Source organism: Chiloscyllium plagiosum, unplaced genomic scaffold, assembly GCF_037043375.1.
Source record: "Chiloscyllium plagiosum isolate Xiang-an unplaced genomic scaffold, Cpla_swu_hap1 HiC_scaffold_6, whole genome shotgun sequence".
Classification (NCBI taxonomy): Eukaryota; Metazoa; Chordata; class Chondrichthyes; order Orectolobiformes; family Hemiscylliidae; genus Chiloscyllium; species Chiloscyllium plagiosum.
This window is the reverse complement of record NW_028270144.1, coordinates 84,512,897-84,529,460: the sequence shown is the minus strand read 5'-3', so window position 1 is coordinate 84,529,460 and position 16,564 is coordinate 84,512,897. Positions and strand designations below refer to the sequence as shown.

At 44.0% G+C, this 16,564-nt stretch overlaps 1 protein-coding gene across 2 annotated transcripts in view; it reads left to right on the top strand.

Annotated features, from left to right (window-relative positions):
• The window catches only part of gja3 (gap junction protein, alpha 3), a 46,003-nt gene extending 30,804 nt beyond the window's left edge, over window positions 1-15,199 (top strand). Inside the window, exon 3 of one of the 2 annotated variants that reach the window (XM_043691903.2) lies at window positions 14,984-15,199. The gene's annotated coding sequence lies outside the window, so the exon portion shown is untranslated. Of the gene's footprint in view, window positions 1-6,003; window positions 6,137-14,983 lie in introns of those variants that run through there. The other variant, XM_043691902.2, reaches the window with a different exon arrangement.
• The last annotated feature ends 1,365 nt before the right edge of the window (window positions 15,200-16,564 follow it).

Below are 16,564 nucleotides of genomic sequence, written 5' to 3'. Positions count from 1 at the left end.
AAATGCAAGAGGACCTGGGCATCATTTAGGTTTGGGCTGATAATTAGCCTGTTGTGCCCGACCGTCGTCATGACCAGCAAGAGTAAGAATCTAATCATGTCCACTTGGCATTCAATGGCACAACCAGCAGTGACCCACACACAATCAAAATCCTGCAGACCACTACTGATGAGAAACTAGGCCAGCTATGTAAATACTATAGCTACAAAAAAAAAACTTCTGCAAATTCTTTAGCATACAACTCAATCCCTGACTTCCCAAAATCTGACTACTAATTATAAGGCTCAGGTCTAGAGTGTAATGGGATATTTTCACTTATCTGGATGAATGTAGCTTCATTAATGCCCAAGAAACTTTTTTAATGCCATTGAAAACAGAAACTAAAAAAGAAATACTTCCAGAACACAACGTCGTTCCTGGAAACAGCGATATCTGCGTGCGCATGAGCAGGACACAAGAAACCATCTTTCGCAAGCTTTTTTTTGTACACATTATCCAGACTATAAAAATTGCTGTACCTGTTGTTCAGGGAGAGATGTCGTGGTCAAGTCCTGCGATTAGGGTTAGAATCATGCTGCCCCTCCCAAAAGCTTTTGATTTGATAAATTTGACTTGTTTCTAAGTTTGATTGACTTTTAAATTTGAGTTTTATTAATTTTGCTACAACAAATTGGCGCTGTGAGCAGAGTCTTATTCACGGTCCCGGGTAGGGTGGCCACCTCCTGGGAGTCGGGGCAGGTAATCAGACAAAAATAGGTCAAACTACAGAAGCTGTTGGTCTGGTAAGAACAAATGAGAGAGTATCTGTTGTGTGGCCTCTGAGTTGAGACCTAGACTAAATAAGTGGGATACGGGGAAATGATCACTCCCTAAAACAGGTATCGCCGGACTCCAATGGGAACAATTCCGATTGAGACGCTGCAGTCGTGGCCAGTGGCTAAACGTGATCAACCAACAGAGAATATGTGAGTATAAATCTTATCAGTGTAATGGCAGGACAGGGACCCCGGGATCTGTCATTAACCAGTATATGATAGACAGACATTCATCCACTAGACAGATGAGAAAGAGTGGGTGGGATCCATTTCCAGACCTTAGATCAACAGCAAAATTGGCTCATGGGCGAAAAGAAAGATTAGACAAAGAAAACAAGTGTCCTTTCGGTCCATTAATTGGCTGGCCTCATATGTCAGAGTTTGGAATCCACAAAGAAATGGACCGAGGAAAAACAAAAGCTTCAATCCCAACTAAGGGAACTGGAAAACAAAAATCAGTTCTTGGAGAATAGTCAGTGGGGATCATTGCCATCTTATAATACCCGGGAGAGCCCGGTCGCACTGTCGGACGACCCTCCCGAGGAAATTAACTCAGTCCCGGTAACTCGCATTGGGGAAGGAGCTCACCCAAATGCAAAATATAAGCCATTTACACCAGGTGAATTGCAGCAGATCTTAGCTTCCCTAGGTCACTTACAGCCCTGCAGTAATAACGCAAAGTTTTGGGTTGAATTAGATACCATCTGGGTGGGGGGGGGCACCAACTACATTTAAGGGATATCCACCAACTGGTTCGGGCTGCATGCCCTCAGGACAATTGGCATCTAGTATTTGATGGGTCTGACATAGCAAATGCCACACAGCAGCAAAGTCAAGATTATAGGAAGGACAGATGGACCAATGGAACCCTTACTAAAGCAGATATCAGCAAGAACCCTTCGGCAGAATTAAGGCTGAAATCCAGCGTGTTTTGGGGAAACCGCTCACCAATTGGACAAAAATAACAAACACCAAACAGCCGAAGAGGGAGGACGCCTCCAAATATGGGGAACGACTCTCAAGTCTACCAAGAATGCTTAGGGATTCCCCAGACAGAATACTCTGACCGGGCATTTCATCAGGCTTTCAATGGTGGGCTGTCTCCCGCGCACGAAGCAGTCCTAAAAATGGGGGTCGTCATTCTCCAAGATGATGATGCCCTGGCACAATGGGCAACAGGTGTTAAGGAGGACACAGAAGGAAACCTCCGTACGCATAAAGCAGGAAAACCTAGTCGCTGTTACAAAGGCAAAATCCAGACCCATGTGTCATAATTGTGGCAAGACGGGACACTTTGTCCGGGATTGTAGGGGGAGGAAACAGAATAATGGGAAGCCCACTTGTGTCTGTCAGTGGCAAAAGGGGCCACGCTGAAGACACTTGTTGGGAAAAACACAGCAAACCAACAAGCACCGACTGACGTCCGGCAGCCCCCATGGGCACGGATAATAAGGAGGGAAGGATTTATGTGTCTGCGCTGGTAGGAGCCAGACTGTGTGAGATGTTAGTGGACACGGAAGCCTCCATATCTATTACTGACCTAACCCTGCCCACACCTAACAAAATGATTTATGTGAAGGGGATTAATGGACAACGAACCCCTGTGTACTTGAGTGAGACCACTCTAGTAGAAATCAATAACCTGTATATACTGAAACGATTTTATGTGTGTAAAAATAATGAAGGAACTATTATGGGAAATGATTTAATGAAGGAGTACAAAGACCTTATAGACTGTGGGAAGGGTGAATTAATCTGGCTCCGTCCTGATGGGAGAAAGGAAAAAGATGGGGACTTACGTGAGCCACTTGAGCACTGTCCAAGTCGCCTTCTCTGTGGGATGCGTTTGGCAGCTAGAAGATAATGGCTTTGGTGCCATTTGTGCCTCCGTCCCAGGGCGGAGACTATAAATTAGATATAGGCTTGATTAAAATAAACCCCGTGGTCATGGAGGGTCCGGAACACAAGCCGCACCACCAATACCCTATAAAACCTAAAGCCAGAAGAGCGGTTGTGGAAATTGTGAAAGGATTAGTGAAGAGGGGAATTCTCCGAGACATTGCGAGCACTACTAATTCCCCCGCATGGCCGGGAGTAAACCTGACAGAAGTTACTGTTTCACAATTTACTATACAGCCCTAAACAATGTCGCTTCTAAATCACACCCTATAATCTCCAGTCCATCCACAATCTTAAGTGGGCTCTCCCTGACTCACAAAATCTTTACTGTACTGGATATTGCGAATGGATTCTGACCTATGCCCTCCATTGTGACTCCAAAGACAAGTTTGCATTTACTATCAGGGATAAACAGTATACTTGGACAAGACTTCCCCAGGGATTCTATAAAAGTCCAGCCATCTTTCACTGTGTAATGAGTGAGGTGCTCAGGAAGATCGATCTGCCTCACGGCAGCACGTTACTTCAGTATCTGGATCAGTGGTGCTGGAAGAGCACAGCAGTTCAGCCAGCATTCAAGGAGCAGCGAAATCGACATTTCGGGCAAAAGCCCTTCATCAGGAATAAAGCTTTATTCCTGATGAAGGGCTTTTGCCGAAACGTCGATTTCGCTGCTCCTTGGATGCTGCCTGAACTGCTGTGCTCTTCCAGCACAACTAATCCAGAATCTGGTTTCCAGCATCTGCAGTCATTGTTTTTACCTCGTTACTTCAGTATGTCGATGACATCCTCCTGGCTTCTGAATCCAAACCAAGACATCAGGAGACGCTATACTTAGTCCTGAAGCACTTACAGGACAGAGGTCAAAGCCAACCTGAAGAAAGCGCAAACTGGGAAAATTAGAGTTCTTTACTTGGGACATTTAATTTCCCAAGGCACAAAGGAAATGCCTACAAACAGGAAGACAGCTATACAACAGATGCCATGGCCTGTGATAGTACATGGTGTGAGAAAGATCCTGGGTTTGTTTAATTACTGCAGGATTTTTATCCCTGAGTTTGCCAAAGTTGTTGAGCCTTTCCAACAATCGGTAAAAGGGGGTAAATCTGCAACAGACCCCTTTGACTGGGGACCAGAACATGACAACTCCTATACAAAAAATGAAAGTGGACTTAATGTTAGCACTGGGATTACCAGATGCTAATAAAGACTTCAACATTTACTGCAATGAAGCTGGAGGTTTTTACTCAGCAGTAGTAATCCAGCTCCATGGCGATAAACAGCGACCTATAGGGTATTACTGTACTGCTGAGGGTCCCATAGTGAACGGCTTGCCCAGATATATTGCTGCTTTAGACAGTGCCGCGTAGGTTGTGAGGGTCAGTGAACCTATTGTGATGACAAGAAATATAGTCTTGCATACCAAACACACCCTCGTAGAAATGTTAAATACGGGAAAATTACGCTCATTTTCTAACATGAGAAGGGCAAAATGGGAGGCTGTTCTTTTGCCACCAACCAAATCTATTACCATTGTACGAGATGCCCGAAAAAATCCAGTGGAAGGGATGTTAGGTGATGGTGAACCACGTGTGTGGGAATGTAGACGATGAAGTAGAGGAAAGTAGGATAAAGGATGTACCCATGAATGGCTGGTGGAAAAATGTAGATGGTTTGCCACGAGCGGGATGAGCAGTAGTGAATGCGGAACTACGAGTTGTCCAAGCGGGGAGATTAGAGGGAGGCCTGTCAACCCAGGTGGCAGAATTAGTGGCCCTCACCCAGGCCTTCATGGAGGCGACAGGGAAGAGGGTTAACATTCACACTGATAATAGATATGCGTTTGGAATTGTCCACGATTACATGACCGTTTGGGGAAGACGGGGATCTGTCACCACGGAGGGGCACCCCTGTCAAGCATGGATAGATAATGAAGACCTTACTGGAGGCCACCGGAGGCTGCAATGTTGAAGGTCAAGGCTTATCAAAGGGAACCAGATAAACAGAATTCCAAGTGCCACATTTTTAAGGGGAACCAGGCTGCTGACAAAGCTGATCAATTAGCCTTAGAGACAGAAAATATCTATCCTTTGCTGAGGATGGCCCCACTATAAGCGTTACAGCTCCACGCTGATACTCCTGAGGGTGAGTACGCCAGATGGAAGGCGGAGGGAGCCACGCCGGCCAAGAAAGGTGTCTGGAGATCGAATGACAAGGTCCTGGCCCCCGCGTGCATCCAACATACTCTTATGTAATTGCACCATGGCATTTCCCATGTGGGGCGTGATGCTATGATGACAAGCTTCGGGAAGGAATGGTGGTAGAAGGGCATGGGCAGAGCTTTAGCTCGATTCCGTCACCGCAGTGTGACGTATGCCCAGCGCAACCCAGGCAGGCCCATTAAAATTAGAATGGGGCACCAGCCACGCCCAAAGGCGCCCTGGGAGCATGTACAGATAGATTGTACGGGGCTTCTTCCCCAAGCCCATGGGAATACATATTGCCTTGTGATTATTGATCAGTTCAGCAGGTGGGCCAAGGCCTACCCTACCCGGAACTGCACAGCTATCATTGGGGCAAGGATTTTAGCTGGGGAGGTGAATCACAGGTTGGGGGGGGGGGGGGTTGGTGGTGGCGTCCTAGATTGACTCCGAGTAGAGGACTCATTTTACGAGAAGAGTTGTAAAAACTATATGTCAGCTGATGGGTATTAAACAGAAATTTCACATACCCTACCGTCCAAAAAGTTTTGGCACAAAGTGGAGCAAATGAACAGAACTCTTAAAACCTCCTTTGCTAAGGCCATGCAGGATTCTGACAAATGCAGAATTGAGGTCTTGCCTGCTATACTCTTTCGACTCCGGCCCATCACAAGCTTGTCGACTGGTTTGACCCCTTACGATGACAGGTAGGGCAATGCAACTTCCTGAGTCCATTACCATGGGGGATTCTGATGTTGCCCTCTCCGCGATAGAATACGTCGCTATGCGCTCGAATTGAGCGCCCAGCTGAAGGGAAATAGTTAACGACAAACAAGAGGGGCAGGATGAACAGTGGCAATTAGAGGATTGTCCGGAGATCCCATTGGCAGGTAGTAAGGTTATTGTTAAGACTCTACCCGCTAAACCTGGCTTCGCCCCGAAGTGGAATGGTCTCTATGAGGTTATCATTAGCGGTGACACATGCGTCAGTATTAATATGCGAGGGAAAGGGGTCTGGAGACACTGGTCACAACTGAAGAAATATACAGACACTGATTGATGATCCTCACCCTCTGCTTTCTCTTCAGACAGACTCCACTTGAGGCCTGCTGACGTCGTTTGTGTGTGTGCGGTTGTTGCAAACGGGAAGTAAGAGCGGGCTGTTGTACACGGGCGATATAGCCTTTGGGCCATTGTATAACTCCGTTCGGTAGGCTCCAGGATGTTTCTGCTTATTTCTGCCTTCGCCCTTTGCCTAGTAGCCACTCGGGGGGGGGGGGGGAGCACGGAAGGAATTGTGCTGACTGAGGTACTGTTCACCAGAGTGGGCGGGGGTTACATGTTAATACTTACATGTAAGTATTAACATGTAATACATATCCTGTATGCACGTGCAGCAAAATAACATGACTAAATGCTGGGTCTGTACTTGAATCCCCGCACACTCTATTGGGGGGTTTCCCCTGAGACCCATTCCGTTTAATAAATCAGAAATGGTGATTGGACCAGGATTGATCCTCACAATTATCCATTGTGGGTGATGGGGGTAAAGTCTGACAGGGAATCTCACGAGTCATTCATGCGAGGCCCTGACCGGACCATTTATGCTGCCGATGATAAGATCACCTGGGAGACCACGGGTTATAACATGCAAAACTATAAAGGTTGGTTCCAGCCTCACTACAACCTCCAACTCTGTCCCTCACAAACACCACAGGTGAAGGAACGCCCACGGGGACTATTTGTTTCAAATGTAATCGCACGTCAGGAGGAATGCCGGAACCAGCAAATGTTCCCATTCCCTGCCCCTTACCCCATCTGGCCGCGAATCATTTCTTTCTAGAAATATTCTGAGCCTTGAGGTTGTCAATATGACTACAGGTAAAATGTTCAAAACCAATTCAGACTAATTACCTGAGGACTTACAATGGTGTGTATTTTGTCTGTGGTCTCAAGGCCTACCCTTGGCTTCCTTCAGATTGATCCGGATCTTGCTACATTGTCTATGTGGTTCCTTTTGTTCGCTTTTACAGTTCCCTCGACCTTCATCCCAACATACACCTACTTCGATCCAAACAGTCCATCACTGAACTGAGCGATTCTTTATGATCGCCTTCCCCACCTATAGGACTATTAAGGCTGCTAGGGAACTGATCAATATGGCCTCAACCTTGGAAAGGCTGGCTAATGAGACTGCCGATGGCTTTGCAGCTGTTAGCACGACCATCTCTGAGATGTCGGATGAGGTTATTGCCACTCGCACTGCAGCATTGCAGAACTGTTTGGCCCTTCACTATTTGCTACTGGCACAAGGTGGCACCTGTGCTGCTATTGGCCCCCAGTGCTGCATACATTCCGGATACCTCGGACAATATAAGTAACCTAGCAGATTATATCCGCCTAGAGGCTGATAAGATCCAGCAGGAAGGGAAATAGTTTCATGATTATAATCCCCCGGGGTGGCTAAGATTGCTACAAGGCGGATCTTGGGCTTTTACCTTTTGCATGCCTTCATCATGTTCATTGTTATTATTTTCACTTGTTGCATTGTTATGGCTGTCCTTAACTCATGTTGTAAAGTTTTGACAGCGAGAATTATGCCGGGTACTAGCCTCCACGTCGAGTTGCCTGAGAGTCATCCCCTTTCTGGCCACAGTGATGATTACTGGATGTAGGTGGCCTGTTCGTCATGCTCCCAATTGTCTCGGATCACAAGGGAGGGACTGAAAACAGAAACTAACTAAAGAAGAAATAACTAAAGAAGAAATACTTGCAGAACATAATGATGTGGTATGCCATTCCCGGAAACAGCGATCTCTGTATGTGCGTGTGCAGAACACAAGAAACTGTCTTTCGCGGGCTTTTTTTGTGTACGTCGTCCAGACTATAAAAACTGCTGTACCTGTTGTTCTTGGAGGGATGGCATGGTCAAGTCCTGCGGTTTGGACCAGAATCACGCTGCCCCTCCCAAAAGCTTTTGATTTAATAAATTTGATTGACTTGCTTCTAAATTTGAGTTTTATTAATTTTACTACAACACCATTCAAGACTAAACAGCCCCTTTGATAGGCACCATCTTAGCTATTTACTTCCTTCACCACCAACCAATAGTGACAACAGTATGTATGAATGTTAATATTTGCCTTTCTATCTGCCAGGTGAACTTGCATGTTAGGTGAATCCTGAAATGGACTGTCAAGTTCTTTTGTGCTTCCGATTTCTGAAGCTTTTTCCTATTTAGAAAATAGTCTATGCCTCCATTTTTCCTACCAAAGTGCATAACCTCACATTTTTCCACCATTGTATTTCACCTGCCACTTCTTTGTCACTTCTGGTAGCCTGTCCAAGTCTTTCTGCAGTTTCCCTGCATCTTCATTACAACTTGTTCTATCACCTATCTTTGTAAAGTGTGAACTTAACAACAATGCCCACAGTTCCTTTGTCCAGATTGTTAATGTATTATGTTATGGCTGGTGAATATATTTTGATGATTCAGTGTGGCTGCCTTTTTTATTGTGCAGGATTTGACATCCTAAAGAATTGTTGAAAAAAAATTTGCTTCATGATTTTGTACCTAAACAATCTGATTACTATGTTATCCTAGAATGCAAGAAAGAGAATAACTACAATTATGCATGAAGTGATTTTGTGGGACAGTGGTGGTCCCTACTTCTAACCTAGAAAGCCTGGTGAAATAACTCCACAAAGGCAGGTATCCCGTCACCAAGTCACTCTTTCTTTACATGAGCTGTCTCCTAGAATGAGCAGAACATCTGACACTCCTGTTTATATATATTTTTTATTTTATTAAACAGTACAAGTTACAAACAAACAGTTAACATTAACAGCTGTATATAAGAAACAGCAATTTACAGGTGAAAGGGGCAACAAAGCCAGAGACATTGCTGTTTATTTTTTTTATGTTCCCCAACACTTCTGCCTAACAACGCTAGTGCTTATTTTTCCCCAGCACCCATGTTGTGTGTGCGCAGGCATCAGACACAGTGAAGAACAACAAGTGCGTAAAACTTTATTTATATTCCACCACCAGGAAGAAAGGAAACACCAGAGTGGCCAGTGACAAGCAGTGCCCTTCTTGACAAAGGGCAATGCTGCGTGATCAAAATGTAAAGGAGAGGACCGGGGTTAATTCAAAATAGAGTTGGAGGGGGGAATAAAATACTCCACTCCCTGCGATGCCCACCTCTCCCTGTACAGCTCAAGGGTGTTGGTGGACACCATGCACACTCCTGTTTATTTTTTAAAGAATTTTTTATAGAGGTTAGACCCCTCCCTAACACAAAATAGAGAGTCCTTCACCACTGATCCAGCTCCCTCAGAGGCAGCTTTCAGAGTGAAGAAAACCTCTGACGTTACTTTTTTGTTTATTTTTTCATTTCCCTTTCTTTCCTTTCCTCCACACTACTGCCTAACAGCGGTGGTGCTTATTTTACCCCAGCATCCATGTCGTGTGTGTGCAGGTGTCGGATGAAGTGAAAAACAGCAAGTGTGTAAACCTTTATTTATATTGCACCACCAGGAAGAAAGGAAACACCAGAGTGGCCCAGTAACAAGCAGTGCCCTTCTCAACAAAGGGCAATACTGTGTGATCAAAAGGTGAAGGGGGGGGGGGGGTTGCAAGGATTAAATCAAAATAGAGCTGGAGGAGAAAATAAAGCACTCCACTCTGTGCGGTGCCATCTCTCCCTGAACAGTTCAAGGGTGTTGGTGGACACTGCGCACACTCCTGTTTATTATTTAAAATTTTTTTGTTTACACATGGACACTGATGCAGCTCCCTCAGAGCCAGCTCTCAGAGTGAACAGAACCTCTGACACTAATGTTTCTTTTCTTTTATTACCCCAGAACCCATGTTATATGTGTGCAAGTAAAATAAAAAGGTGTGTAAATCTATTAAGTTCCACCATCAGGAAGAAAGGAAACACCCGAGTGGCCAGTGACAAGCAGTGCCCTTCTCAAAGGGCAATGCTGCGTGATCAAACAATGAAGGGGAGAGCAGGGATTACATCAAAATAGAGTTGAAGGGGGAAATAAAGCACTCCACTTCCTGCGGTGCCCACCTCCCCCTGAACAGCTCAAGGGTGTTGGTGGACACCACGCACACTCCTGTTTATCCTTTTTTTAACTCTTTTTTTGTCTTTTTTTTCCCCCACACTAACGCCGAACTGTGGTAGTGCTTATTGTTTTCTCCAGCACCCATGTTGTGTGTGTGCATGTGTGAGACACAGTGAAAGACACAAGGTGCACGAATCTTTATTTAATTTCCACCACCAGGAAGAAAAGAAACACTCAAATGGCCAGTGACAAGCAGTGCCCTTCACATCGAAGGGCAATGCTATGTGATCAAACAGTGAAGGGGAGGGCAGGGATTAAATCAAAATAGAATTGGAGGGGGAAATAATGCACTCCATTTCCTGCGGCGCCCACCTCTCCCTGAACAGTCCGAGGGTGTTGGTGGACAACATGCACACTCCTGTTTTTTTCACCCATGTATGTGTGCGCAGGTGTGAGACACAGTGAAAGACACAAGATGCACAAATCTTTATTCAGTTTCCACCACCACGAAGAAAAGAAACACCCAAGTGGCCATTCCACCAACACCCTGGAGTTGTTCAGGGAGAGGTGGGCGCTACAGGGAGTGGAGTGTATTATTTCCCCCTCCAACTCTATTTTGATTTAATCCCTGCCCTCCTTTTCACTATTTGATCACGCAACATTGCCCTTTGATGGGATAGTGCTTATTTTTGTTCCCCAGCACCCATGTTGTGTGTGCAGGTGTGAGGCACAGTGAAAGACACAAGATGCATGAATCTTTATTCAATTTCTGCTACCAGGAAGAAAAGAAACACCCAAGTGACATCAAAGGGCAATGCTGTGTGATCAAACAGTGAGGGGGAGGGCAGGGATTAAATCAAAATAGAGTTGGAGGGGGAAATAATACACTCCACTCCTTGCGGCACCCACCTCTCCCTGTACAACTCCAGAGTGTTAGTGACACCACGCACACTCCTTTTTTTTTTAACCCCCACACTACCACCTAACTGCTGTAGTGCTTATTTTTCCCCAGCACCCATGTTGTGTGTGCACGCAGGTGTGAGACACAGTGAGAGACACAAGGTGTACAAATTTTTATTCAGTATCCACCACCAGGAAGATAAGAAAACACCCAAGTTGCCAGTGACAAGCAGTGCCCTTCACAAAGGGCAATGCTGTGTGATCATGCAGTGAAGGGGAGGGCAGGGATTAAATCAAAATAGAGTTGGAGGGGGAAATAATGCACTCCACTCCCTGCGGCGCCCACCTCTCCCTGTACAACTCCAGAGTGTTAGTGACACCACGCACACTCCTGTTTATTTTTTTTCTTTTTTTTTTCTTTTTTTTTTATCCTTCACTCCATTTTATTTTTTTTATTTTTTTTTATTTTTCTTTTAACCCCACACTACCACCTAAGTGCGGTCACACTCCTGTTTATCTCTGTCAGCCAGGACTCCCTGATTGGACCAAGTTAACAGCCCCAATCAGGGAATTCATATTCTATGAGGTCCTCCTGGCTGACCTTGTTCCAGTCATTACACCTGTGTTCAAGTCTTACCTGCTCCAGAAGTATGTCTAAACAGATTGGTTAAAAATATTTAGAATTATGCTCAGTTTTCACATGTGGCGGTGATAATGGTTATGGGTTTTAAACAGGAGACTTTATTCATTGTATTGAGATATATAATTATTATATAAGTATCATGATCAAGTTATATAGATATATAGATATATAGAAAAAGAAACTGTAATAGTGCAGAAAAATGAACTTTTAAAATATTCATTTTTGGTAATTGGGCATCAGTGGCTGAGCCAGCATTTGATCCAGTTGCATTGAAGAAACAGTGATATTTCAAATTCAGGATGGTGAATGGCTTGGAAGTGGTGATGTGTCTACTGCTGTTGTCCTTCAAGGTGGAAGCAGTCATGGGTTTGGAAGGTTTTGTCTCAGGACCCTTTGCGGATTTCTGCAATGCACCTTGTAGATGGAATACACTGCTACTACTGAGTATTATCATAGAATAGAATCCCTACAGTGCAGAAGCAGGCTATTCAGCCCATCAAGTTCACACCAACCCTCCAGAGAGCATCCCATCCAGATCCACCACCCTACTCTATCCCAGTAACCCTGAATTTCCCACAGCTAGCTTCTAGTCTGCACACCCCTGCAGAGTATGGGCAATTTAGCACAGCCAATCCACCATACCTGTACATCTTTGGATTGTGGGATAAAACCAAAGCACCTGGCAGAAGCTCACACAGACGTGGGGAGAATGTGCAAATTTCACACCAAAAGTTGCCTAAGGATGGAATTGAACCCAGGTCCCTGGTGCTGTGAGGCAGTAGTACTAACCACTGAGCCACTGTGCTGCCCTGAGCATTGATGGTGGATAGTCTAAATGTTTCATGGTATAGTGCCAGTCAATGAGCTGTTCTCTTTGATGGTCTCTAGCTTCTTGAGTATTGTTGCACTTCTTAGATGGTGGACAAGCTTTGGGGAGTCAGGAGGTGAGTTACTTGCTGCAGTATTCCTAGCCTCTGACCTGTTCTTGTAGCCACTGTATTTATATGGTGAGTCACTGTATTTATATGGTGAGTCCAGTTCACTTTATGATCAATGATATTCCAGTGTTGATAGTGGGGGATTCAGTAAAAGGGATGCCATTGAATGCCTATGGATGATGATTGGATTCTCTCTTGTTCGAGATGATCATTGCCTGGCACTTGTGTGTGTAAAGGTTACTTGCCACATGTCAACCCAAACGTGAATATTGTCCAAGTTTCGAGAGTGTGGTGCTGAAAAAGCACAGCAGATCAGGCAGCATCTGAGGAGCAGGAGAATCAACGTTTCGAGCAAAAGCCCTTCATCAGGATGCTGCCTGACCTGCTGTGCTTTTCCAGCACCACACTCTCGACTACAATCTCCAGCATCTGCAGTCCTCACTTTTGTTTGAGTATTATGCAAGTCTTGGTACATTGAGCATGGACTGCTTTCATATCTAAGTTAACACAAATGCTGCTGAACATTGTGCAATCATCCATGAATATCCCTGTTTCTGACCTTATGATACGGGGGGGGGAGTTCATTGATGAAAACACGATGGTTGGTTGTGCCATGAACAATACTAGTGTCATAGCATAGAAAGTTTACAGTATGTAAAGAGGTTGTTCTGCCCAACACAAGTGCTGCTTGACATGTGGCATGTGGTAATCAGCAGGAGATTTACTTGCCCATATTTGATCTGATGCCATGAGACTTCAAAGGGACTAGAGCCAGTGTTAGGGTCAATGGCAACTTCTTCCTGACTGTATACCACTGTGTCGCCACCTCTGCTAGGTCTGTCCTGCTAGTGGGACAGGTCATAACCAGATATGGTTATGGTGGTGCCTCGGATATTATCTGTAAGGTATGATTCCATGAGTATTACTGTGTCAGGCTGTTGCTTGACTAGTCAGTGAGTCAGCTCTCCCAATTTTGGCACTCGTCCCAGATGTTTGAGGGGATTTGAGGCAAAGTTTTTTTTCATCCAGAAGGTGATTAGGTTCTAGAATGTGCTGCCTAGGAGGGTGATTGAGGTGGGTAATCTCACATCTTTTACAAAGTGATTGGATGAGCACTTAGAGTGTCATAACATTCAAGACTATGGGCCTAGTGTTGGAAACTTGCACTAGTAGCAATTTAGAGCAGTCTTTGCAGCACAGACTCACTGGGCTGAAGGACTTTTTCTGTACTGTCTGATTCTGTGTTACTAGGGAGAATAGTTAGCAGGGTCAACAGGGCTGTGTTATTGTAGCCGGTGCCTTATTCAATGCCAGGTCATTCACCCAGTTTCCTTCCTTTTTCCTTTTTTGTGGTTGATACAGTTGAATGGCTTGTTAGGCCATTCATAGGGTAATTAAGAGTCAACCACTCTGGAGTCAATTGTAGGCCAGGCCAGCTAAGTACAGCAGTTTCCTTGAAAGGACATCCATGAACTAGATGGGTTTTTTTATGACAATTAGCAATGATTTCTTGGTCATCATTAGACTCTTAATTCCAGATTTCTTTTTATTGAATTCAAATTCTGAAAACTACTATGGTAGAATTCAAACTGGATTGTTTCTGATTATTAGTCAAATAACAACACCACGAGCCCAATACTTCCCCTAACTATTTACACTGTTTAGAGAGACATTATTCAGCAGCATTGTTAGAACCTTCTTTCCTCAGATACCAGTTCAACATGATTTGCCATCATCTGACATCACTGATCATGGCCACAGCTATTAAAATTTTATACTGCAATTATCCTTAAATGCAATGAAATTTCCCTTAAAAATCACAAGACACAGTTACTTTAACATTGCTATAAAGCTTAACTTGGCTATAAAGTAGCTTCTGCATTGCAGAGATAAAAAAGTCATATTTGGAGTCAGATCCTAATCTGACTCTCCCAGAGTTGTTACTCTTGATTGCTTAGAGTGGGCACAACTCCAATATCATGTGTTAAAAATTGTTCATAACGTGACCTGTTAGTGCTGGTCATTTTATAAATCAACTCAAGATTATTTTCTTTGATATGACACAATGTCACATTCGACCATCAGTCTCAGGGCAGTGGTTAAACTTAATCACAGTCTAAGATTACAAAGGAGAGAATTGAGAAGTCCAGCCTCTCATTTATATCAATAGTTAGTTTCCAAAGGACAACTCTATTTCTCTATCGTCTAATTTGTCAACTTTAGGGATCAGTGGCTATAAGGAGGCTAAAAGATATTGTAAAATCAGTTTGTTTTCCAAATCTGTTTTATATTTTACCACTTTTGTTTATATACGGTGTGACAGACTTGTTTATTGTGTGATTTTATTCAATGATTAGAAATGAGAGTGTAAGCATTCAATTTCACTCATTCTGCTGTCTAAAAATTCCTGCGTGGTAAATGTAAATTGAGTTGGTGACTGATATTATCATCTATATTTAATGTTAATAGTAATAATGTCTTGATCTCATCACAGATCTAAATTCATTTCAGAGTTTCTGCTTATTGGATCCAATCAATATTGAAGTCAGTGATCCTCAGTTGGCATCTTTGCCACTGGGCTGATACACCTGCACCACCGCATCACCACCGCCTCTGCCAGACCAACCAATGTCAGAGTCTTTACCTGCCACTGGGCCCACCTCATCGATGTTGCTGTGAGGCCCTTCCACCACTGCTTTGCTGCCGCCAGTGCCAGATCAAACAAACACTTAAGTTGCTGATCCTCAGATGCCATCTTTTGCTGCTGGGCCTACCTTGCCGACATCGCCTTTGCCAATGTGGCAGCTGCTGATTCCAGCTGCTTGCCCTGGGAAAGTAAGTAGGGGCTCACTTGAGGTATGTGCTTGGCCCACTCTCCTTTGCTTAGGGCCCAGCTCGAGCGTGCTTGAGGTCTGTGCACTGAGTTTTTGCTGCCAATGCCATCCAAGCACAGGACAAGATAAGCAAAAAAACAAAAATGATAAGTGGAAAAAAAACCAAAAGCGGTCAGAGCAGATGAGCTTCTGCACAGGAGCTCTACCGCGCTGCCACCTTGGACCAGTTTGGTGGGGTCCTTTTGCAGTGCAAAGGTAGTGTCCCTGAGCCAAGAAGCCTTGGATTCAAGTTCCACATGTTCCACGGGTGTGCAATAACTTCTCTGAATAGGTTGATTAGAAAAAATATGTTAACTAAAAAAATGTTGGTGTGATAGTGACACTCCTAAAAATATTACAATTGTTGTAATGGAGGGAAGGTTAGAGTTGGAGCAATTTAAAGAGGCTCAGGAAAACAGCAAATAGAATAGACAAAAATGCCTGAGTATGCAGCAGATTTGAGGAAGAACATCAGTTTGAAGAACTCTTGAATGCTTGCTTAATTTGCAAAGGTCCTGTTGCTAAGAGATGATAACTAAAAGAGAAGCAGTGCTGAGTGTGGATGATATGAAATTCCATAAGAGTGGGATATGCAAGCTGTAATAATGGCAATAAATATGCAATAATTGATTAACACTCACAGTAATGTAGAAATATAAATGCTTGTACCCTGAAATATTCCCAAAACTCTCAAACACATACCAACATACTCTTCAGAAATAGATAATAAAAATTTACTTTTTCTGCTGAGATTATAAAAAATTCTCAGTTTGGTCAATTGGTTATGTTTGAAGACAATCTTTCACAATCTGTTACTCGTGTTCTGGAAGGTCATTAATGATGCACTATTGTCTCTGATGTCTTGCAGACATAGCTTGCTCAAGAAATATATTCTTGAAATGTTTCTTCAATAACTCAAAAGAACAAATAGGTTTCACCATGAACTCAATAAGAGGGGTATCCTTTCATAAATAAGAGAGTTCAGCTGTGTAGCTTGTTCTCACCAAGCTTTCCTCTAACTAAGCTTGTTCACAGTAGGGTCCCTGCAAGTCAATCAAATAAAACAGGCACCTCACAAAACAGGTCACTGTTCAAATAGCTCCACAGCAGGGGTCTACAGCAAAGCAAATAGTTATCAGCAGTCATGTGATTTACTGGAATTATTCTTTTAAAAAATTTCTAATATCCACAGTGAACTTTTGTTTACCTCCCTTAGAGA